This window comes from Suncus etruscus, chromosome 3 (assembly GCF_024139225.1).
Source record: "Suncus etruscus isolate mSunEtr1 chromosome 3, mSunEtr1.pri.cur, whole genome shotgun sequence".
NCBI lineage: Eukaryota > Metazoa > Chordata > Mammalia > Eulipotyphla > Soricidae > Suncus > Suncus etruscus.
In genome coordinates this window covers 127,258,618-127,267,306 of record NC_064850.1, presented here as the reverse complement: position 1 = coordinate 127,267,306, position 8,689 = coordinate 127,258,618, and the positions used below count along the sequence as shown (strand labels likewise).

Below are 8,689 nucleotides of genomic sequence, written 5' to 3'. Positions count from 1 at the left end.
TTCTTTCTTGATGTTATCTTTGCCCTCTTTGGGAATCAGAGTGATATTAGCCTCATAAAAGGAATTGTGGAGGATTCCTGTTTTTTCAATGGTTTGGAAGAGCCTGTGGATCAGTGGAAGTAAATCTTCTTGGAATGTTTCATAGAATTCATCTGTAAAACCATATGGGCCTCTACTTTTGTTCTTGGGGAGTTTCTTAATTACTGTTTCAATTTCCTCCGAAGTGATTGGCCTGTTTAGGCTTTCTAAATCCACCTTTTCTAGTTTTGGAAGCTGGTATTTTTCCAAGATCTGTCACTTTGTTCTGGGTTCTCTAGCCTAACTGAGTATAGTTGTTCATAATATGTCCTCATGATGTGTGGGATTTCTTGGGGGTTCTGTTATAATCTCTCCCTTTCATTTGTGATCCTGCTTATTTGGGTGTTTTCTCTCTCTTTTTTTGGTGAGTCTTGCCAGTGGTTTGTCTATCTTGTTTATCCTTTCAAAACACCAACTCCTGGTCTCATTTATTTTCTGTATTGTTTTCTTAGTTTCTATGTTGTTTATTTCTGCTCTGATTTTTATTATTTAGTGTCTTCTGGTTGTGTTTGGGTTTCTTTGTTGCTGTTGTTCCAGGTCCTTAAGCTGGTCATTTAAGCTGCTAATATTATTGTTTTTCTCTTTCCTGCTTTTGCTATGTCCCACAAGTTTTGACAAATTGTTTCTTCATTGTTGCTTGTCTCAAGAAATCTTTTTATTTCTTCCTTGAGTACCTTTTTGATCCAGGTGTTTTTGAGCAGCATGTTGTTTAATCTCTAGGTGTTGGATTTTCTCCATTGCTTCTTTTTACAGTCAATTTTGACCTCTGTTGCATAGTGATCTGACGGAGTGCTTCTAATGATCCTTACCTTTGTGATTTTATGCAGGTTAGATTCTAAGTCATGGTCTATTCTGGAGAAGGTTCCATGTGAACTTAAGAAGAATGTGAATTCTGCTTTCTGGGGATGGAGGGCCCTATATAAGTCTATTAACCCTAGTTCTTCTAGTTTTTCATTTAAGGCTCTTATTTCTTTATTAGTTTTCTATATGGTGGATCTGTCCAGTGGTGATAGTGTCTCAAACTCAATTTACCTTGAGGCCGCAGGATGCAAAGTTGGGGTGAGGCAGGGCCGCATAAGTGATTTTGCTTACCAAATATTCGCAATAAAAATCGTATTAGTAAGAAAAAATAGCAAAAAATTGCATTAAACATTTGCATACCCCGAACGGAACTGCTCAGGATATGCGAATGTTTAATACAATTTTTATTGAGATTATTCAGTAAGCGAATAATCGCGAATACTGTGATATTTGAAGGCCGGCCGTGGGCCACAATATGTTGTCTGAGGGCTGCAAATGGCTCACGGGCTGTGAGTTTGAGACCCCTGTACTATCACATTTCCTTTCATGTGTTTCTCTAGTTTTTCAAGCAGTTGCCATACATATTTTGCTGGCTTTGCATTAGGTGCATAGATATTAACCAGTGTTAGCACTCCTTGGTCTAGTGTTCCCCTGATCAGTAAGTAGTGACCCTCTTTGTCTCTGATCACTTTCTTGAGGTTGAATGCAATTTGGTCTGATATCAGAATTGCCGTCCCTGCTTTTTTTTTTAATTCCCATTGGCCTGGATAATTTCCACCCTTTTATTCTAAGCCTGTGCTTATCTTGTACTTGTAGGTATGTTTCTTGTAGGCAGCAAAAATCTGGTTTATGTTTTCTAATTCAGTTCTCTATTATCTGTCTTTTAATGGAAGAGTTTAGTCCATTAACATTTAAGGAGATTATTGACAGAGAGGGATGTGCAGTTGTGTTGTTTAGGGTGGTTGTTATTACAGTCAGGGGTTTAGATTGTTTAATTCATCTCTGAGTAGGTCATTTAGGGTGGGTTTTGTTTGCACAAATAATGTGAATTCATTTTTGTATGAGAATGATTTTAGTCTTCCCTCCCATATGAATGAGAGCTTTGCTGGATAGTAGACTCTAGGTTGAAAATGTCTTTCATTCAGTTATTTAAATATATCATTCCACTGTCATCTTGCTTGAAGTATTTCATATGGGAGATCTGGTTTGATTCTAATGTTCCTTCCTTTGTATGTGAGGGTTTTTTCTTCCTTATTGTTTTAAGTATGTCGCCTTTCTCTTTGTTTCTTGCCATTTGAATTACTATGTGTCTTTGAGTTGGTTTGTTAGGGTCTATTTTGTTGGGATTCTTTTCACCTCTTGAATTTGCTCAGATGTGTCTTTTCAGAAGGTGGGAAAGTTTTCTGCTATTATTTCCCTGACTAATTGTTCTTCCCCTTTTCCTGTTTTCTTCCCTTCTGGTATGCCTACAATCCTTAGATTGTTTCTTTTGTCTTTGTTCATTAAATACTGGACTTTTACTTGCAGTGCTTTAACTTCTATTTCTTTGTTGGCTCCTTTGTTGTCTTTTGTTTGCAGTTTATCTTTGAGTTGTTCTGTTAATCTTGAGCTGTGCGATTCTGCTTTTTTGACTTTCTATGGTTTTATGTAATCCTTTAATTCTTTTTGCATGGAGTCTTCATATTTTGTAACAATTCTTCTTTTATTAAATTTTTTTAGGCAGTTTTTTTTTCTTTTTGGTTTTTGGGCCACACCCGTTTGATGCTCAGGGGTTACTACTGGCTAAGCGCTCAGAAATTGCCCCTGGCTTGGGGGGACCATATGGGACGCCGGGGGGATCGAACCGCGGTCCTTCCTTGGCTAGTGCTTGCAAGGCAGACACCTTACCTCTAGCGCCACCTCACCGGCCCCAACAATTCTTCTTTTAGTTGGTTGATTTGTTTATCCATGGATTTCTTGTATTTGCTGGCTAATGTTTCTTACATTTCCTTTAACATGGCTTGCATTTTATTCCTCATGGCTACTTTTAATATCTTCTTCTGTTGGGTCTGTGCATTTTGGAGGAGTTGGAAATTTATTAGGGATCCTTTCCATATCCCCTGAATTCAGGGTCTTCCTTGATCTACCCATATTCCTTTGCATATATTGGTGTGGCTTAGAGTGCAGTGCCTTCTGAATTCAGACTACTTTTGCCACCTGTGTGTTGGGGCTGGGTCCCTTCTCTGGAGTGCTGTTCCTGGTGGGTATGTTGCTGAGGCTTGGCCCCTCCCACGTCCTCCAGTCAAGCCTGGTCTATCACCCTCCTTTCTTGTCAGACAGTGCAGTTCCGCTCCTGGTCACAGTGGCAGAGGGCGCAGTTGAGCCTAGATGAATCACCTCTCCCACCTGGGAGTCATCCTGCTTCATTATTTCTCTGTGAGTCTTGCCAGTGGTTTGTCTATCTTGATTATTCTTTCAAAAAACCAGCTCCTGGTCTCATTAATTCTTTGATTTGTTTTCTTTGTTTGTATGTTGTTTTTTTCTGCTCTAGTTTTTATTTTTTTTCTTCTATGTGTGTTTGGATTTCTTTTCTGCTGTTTTTTCAGATCCTTAAGGTTTCCCTTGAAACTGTTGATTTTGTCATTTTTCTCTTTCTTGACGTAAGCCTGTATAGCTATGAGTTTTCCCCTAATTACTGCTTTTGCTGTGTCCCAGAGATTTTGGCAGTTTGTTTCCTCATTGTCATTCATCCTATGGAATCTTTTAATTTCTTCCTTGATTTCCTTTTTAACTAGATGTTATTGAGCAGCATGTTTTTTAATCTGCAGGTGTTGGATTTTCTCCACAACTTCTTTTTACAGTCTATCTTGATCTCTGTTATGTGGTGATCTGATAGGTTAGGCATTTTTATTTTTTAATAATTATTTTATTTAGGCACCATGATTACAGACTTGGTCATGATTGAGTTTCAGTCATAAGAATATATACTGCCATTCACCAGAGCACATTTTTTGCCACCAATAATTCATATTTAACATTTAGGCCAACTTTTCCAAGATATAAAGAAAATATTTACAGATATAGTGAAAAATATCTCTTAAGAAAAAAATTCTGTGATTCAGTAAGTTTGGGGATCTTAAATAGAACTATACAGGCTTCTTTATTTCTTTATTTTCTACAACATTAATTATTTGCCCTCTATGAGGAACATCTATTATGTCGTATTTCCTATACTTCTTCATAAACTTCCTTTGGCCAATAATTAAAATCAAATTGAGTTTATGGGGTTAATTTATCAGTCATTGATGTTCTCAAAATATTAATGATTCTACTAAGTAACAGCTCTTTAATTGATTTAAAACTTTTTTCATGTTGAAAATTTAAAACAAAAGTGAAGGTATTGACTCCTCTATCTGTGCTGTTTGATGTGGTTTCTTTTCAAGTATTTTGCTCATTTTTCAAGTTAGGTTTTATTATTTTTTATAGATTTTAAGACTTATTTGATTACTTTCAGTATTCCTTTATATGAATTAGATTTTTATGCAAATATTTTTATTTGTTATATTTTTATGCAAAGATAGTATGTAAACTAACTTTTCACTTATCAACAGTAAAGATTTTAATTTAGTCATAATAAAAGCATATGATTGCTTTTATTATGCTCTTGGTATTGCATCTCAAAGCTCCTGAGAAAGCACAAAACTTTCTCTTCATCTAACAGAAGGGATCTGCATTTGACCTTGTGAAAACAATTTGCTAGATTTTCTTTTTCTCTCTCTTTCTAGTTTTTGGATTATGCTACAGTACTCAGAAAAACAATGGACTAGAGAGGCCAGGCCTCCCCCACGCAAAGCACAAATTTAGCTTGCTGAGAAAAATTTCCCATCAAGTCTAAGATTAATTTTATGTAAGTTGTAAAAACTATGTGTAGGACTACATTTTTCTTTTGAACATCTGATTATTCCAGCCCCCTCTATTGAGAAAATTATTCCTTTCCCACCAAATGGCTTTCATCCTCTACAAGAAATCAATTGACTATCTACTTGGGTCTATTTCTGCACTCTCTATTCTGCTCATTGACTTTTATGTATATTCTTCTCCAACACCAGCCTGTCTTGATTACCAGCTTCTAGTAAGGCTTGAAATTGAATAAAATGATTCCTTCAACTTCATGATTCTATTGACTACTCTGGGACAATTCCCTTCCAGAGAAACTTTAGAACAAGTTGGCTGATATGGCAAAATCACTTTCTGGGATTTTGATTCATGTGGCATTAAATCAAAGATTGGAAATGTTGGATTTTTTTGACCATATTAAGTCATTCATTGTTGACTAGTTTCTCTTGATTGATTTTTGATCTTTAAATTTTTGATTCAGAGTTCTGTATATAAAATAGATGTATTCTGTATATGTTTTGTTAGAGTTTTGCCTGAGCATTTTAGTAATTTTGTTGCTGTTGTGAAAGCATTACTATAACATTGTAGTTGGTTTTGCACATAATTTGGTCTAAAATTCTCAAACTTGTACTACCTTCTCAGAGGTAATCTCTTTGCCTCACCAAATTATGAAGGTTTATTTTTAAATCTGAAATAATTTTACATGTGAATAGTGAGTTTTTCTTTCTAAACCCTGTATACTTATTAATTTTTTCCTGTCATTTTGCTCAGGTAATGGATTCCTATATAGAGTTGAATAGAAATAATAAGAGAAGACAGTCCTGCCTTGTTTGTGATATTAAAAGGAGCTTCTTCCTACTAAAGTATATGAGAAATAATGTTTCTTTTAAAACATTTTTTAAATGTTTGTAGACTTCCTTTAAAAACATGTAAAACTGGTTTTTGCTTTTATAGAAGGGTTCTAGTAGCTTATATTTCAAGTTAACAGGATTTCAAGGATAAGCAGAGACTCAATGTCTTATTCTAAAATAAATGCTTCAGTTCATCTAATTATTATAGTTTGAATCATAGAATTGCTGTCAGAATTTATTATCCTTTTTATTTTTAAATATTCTGTAATGATATTTTGTTTCTGTTCTGATATTTGTAAATTTGTGTCTGTATAATTATCTTTCATTTATTGTCTCACTAGAAACATTACTTTTAGTGCTATATAAAGGAAAATAGCTTTTGGGTACTTGGTGGTTACTTAGAATCTATAGCCCTTTACAGTAACAGTATTTAGATTGGTTTGAGCAAATAGTTGTTCCTTGGTTATCTAGAGGACCATAAGGGTCTTTTCTGGTGCTCAGGGCCTGTAGTGTGCAAGGGGCCAACCACTGTCTGAGTTCAGACTGCCAGTCCAGCGCATGGCCGTGTTCTACTACTTGAGCTATCTCCCAACTCCATCTTCTGTTTTAGTTGCACTGATCTCAGCTTTAATTTTATTTCTTTTCTTCTGCTGACTTAAAGATTAAATTGCTGTGTAATTTAGGTTAACCTAAGCTGTGGAAGCTTAGGTTATTAACTTTAAATTGATTTATTTTCTAATATATTAATTTAATGCCATAAATTCTGCTCTAAGCAATGCTTTTGTTTAGCCTACCACATTTTGGAATATGTCCTGTAATAACATGCAATTTACCATTTAACCATTCTTCAGTGTTATTTAGAGTTATTACCTATAGTCTAAGCTCTGTGTAATATGTACATTACCTACATTGATAACTTTACAATCATCTCAGACCAAAAGGAAACATTAAACAGTTTCCACTTTTTTTTTTTGATTTTTGGGCCACACCCGGCTATGCTCAGGGGTTACTCCTGTCTGTCTGCTCAGAAATAGCTCCTGGCAGGCACGGGGGACCATATGGGATGCCGGGATTGAAACCAACCACCTTAGGTCCTGGATCGGCTACTTGCAAGGTAAACGCCACTGTACTATCTCTCTGGCCCCCAGTTTCCACTTTTTGATCTCAACATCACCATTAAGCAATATCTCTCCCTATGAATGTTACTATTCTTGATTATATATCTAAGTGGGATCACACAATAATTGTTCTTTTGCCTCTGTATTACCTAACTCACATAGTATCTTGTTCAAAGTTAACCCTCATAGTATCTTATATCAGAATTTAATTCTGTTTTTTTTTTTTTTTTTTTTTTTTTAGGAAGCAGTTTCAACCATATCTGTGGTGCTTGTGAGTTTTCCTTTTCTCTGTGTGGTGGGGTCACCACCCACCACACCAGTGGTATCAAGGTGGACTTCAAGAGACTAAACCTGGGCCTCTTGCATGCGGAGCATGTATTCAACTCTTTGAGTGATTTTTCCAGTCCACAATTTAACTCTTTTTTTTGGTGTGTGTGTGTGAAAGCCACTTTACAGTATATATTTTTTTCTCCCTCTTTTTTATTTTAAAAAAATATTAAATGCTTCACAAATTTTATGTCATCTTTGCACAGGGACCATGCTAATCTTCTCTGTATTGTTCCAATTGTGCTGCCAAAGTGAGCACCACAGTACATTTTTAAGTCAAATTTCCCTATTTTACAATGACTTTCTGTTTGCTTATTTTATTTTGTGCATGAAGCAAATAGCTTTTATTTAAAGAAATATACTTAGAAAGATTTGAGGTGAGAGAAAGTGAGGAATAATTGTTCAAAAATGGACATGGACTTCTCCAGAGTGGAAAAAGGCAAGAGAGAACTATGTCTTTGAAAGAGAACCTTATAGTACCACCTATTCTAACTTACCTGATGCTTTCCCTGTGACAGTCACCAGCTTACTGAATACTGCTAGAACTTGTCTAGCCAATTGTCTGGCATATCAGAATCACTTTGATATTTCCCACCTTTTGTGATTATTTTGAACATGATGGGTAAGAGGATCTGAGCTAAAAGTATTTATAATGATAATTTGTGTATATCTGACTAGAAGCTAGACTTTAATTTCTTTAACCTTTATTTACTGAATCTTGAGTTAATACTTAACTGTAGCAAGTGGGTTTTGAACTGCTGCAATATCCTTGTTTCTGTCATTGCTCTAGTAGTTCCATATACTGTTCATTCTGACAGCCTCTACTTTCTGTTGTGTCTCTCTATAATCCACTGTTCTTATAACTTATGTTTTGCTCAACTTTGATCTATCCCCTTTCTCTAAACCTAGGGGTCACCAGGATGGAGACCTGTCTTGGCTTTTCTGCAGAGGGCAGACTCTGCTACTTCCATCAGAGGTGGGCTGTGGCACACAGTGGATATGTTGGAAGAAAGTTACTTTCAACACATTCCAAAACTCTATCAAGTAAGCCTCAAGACCTATGTCTGGGATCCATTTGTCTGATTAGGGATCTTCCTTTATGCCTTGTCAGCGACTCATTCATTTAGGGCCTCCAAACAATCTTGCCTCTGACACATTCATATCTTCCTTGAGCTCCCAAGGATGCTTCCTTTTCTTTTTTAGAAAGCCGATGATTTTTGTGTGTTAATTTGGTCATCTGTCACTTTTCTATATGAATCTATTGTGTCTAGAAGCTTTTTGGTAGAGTCTTAGGGTTCAAAATGTCATACGCAAACAGGGAGAACTTGACTTCTTTCTTTCTTTCCTATCTCCCTACGATACTTCTAAGACTCAGACAGAATAACTCACTAGAATGGCTGAGGGGCTTATAAAAGTGAGGGAATTCTTGGTGCAGTTTGTTATTGTGAAATGATTCCAATTAAGCTGGGAAACATGTTTTCCGAGTCAAAGCCCATGAGGAACACCTCGATTTCTTTGCCCGTTGGAGTGTCCTGAGGCTGCTTCTCTGTGCTAGAACTATGGGTGACAGCACTTGGGCTCTGACAAATAACCAAGCTCACCTAGCTTCTGCTTTCTCTTTGCTGGGTATTTCTCACA

General features: G+C 36.1%; 1 pseudogene; it reads right to left on the bottom strand.

Moving 5' to 3' along the window:
• Positions 1-7,213: 7,213 nt before the first annotated feature.
• LOC126004813 (uncharacterized) lies at positions 7,214-7,310 on the bottom strand (annotated as a pseudogene).
• Between the last annotated feature and the right edge of the window lie 1,379 nt (positions 7,311-8,689).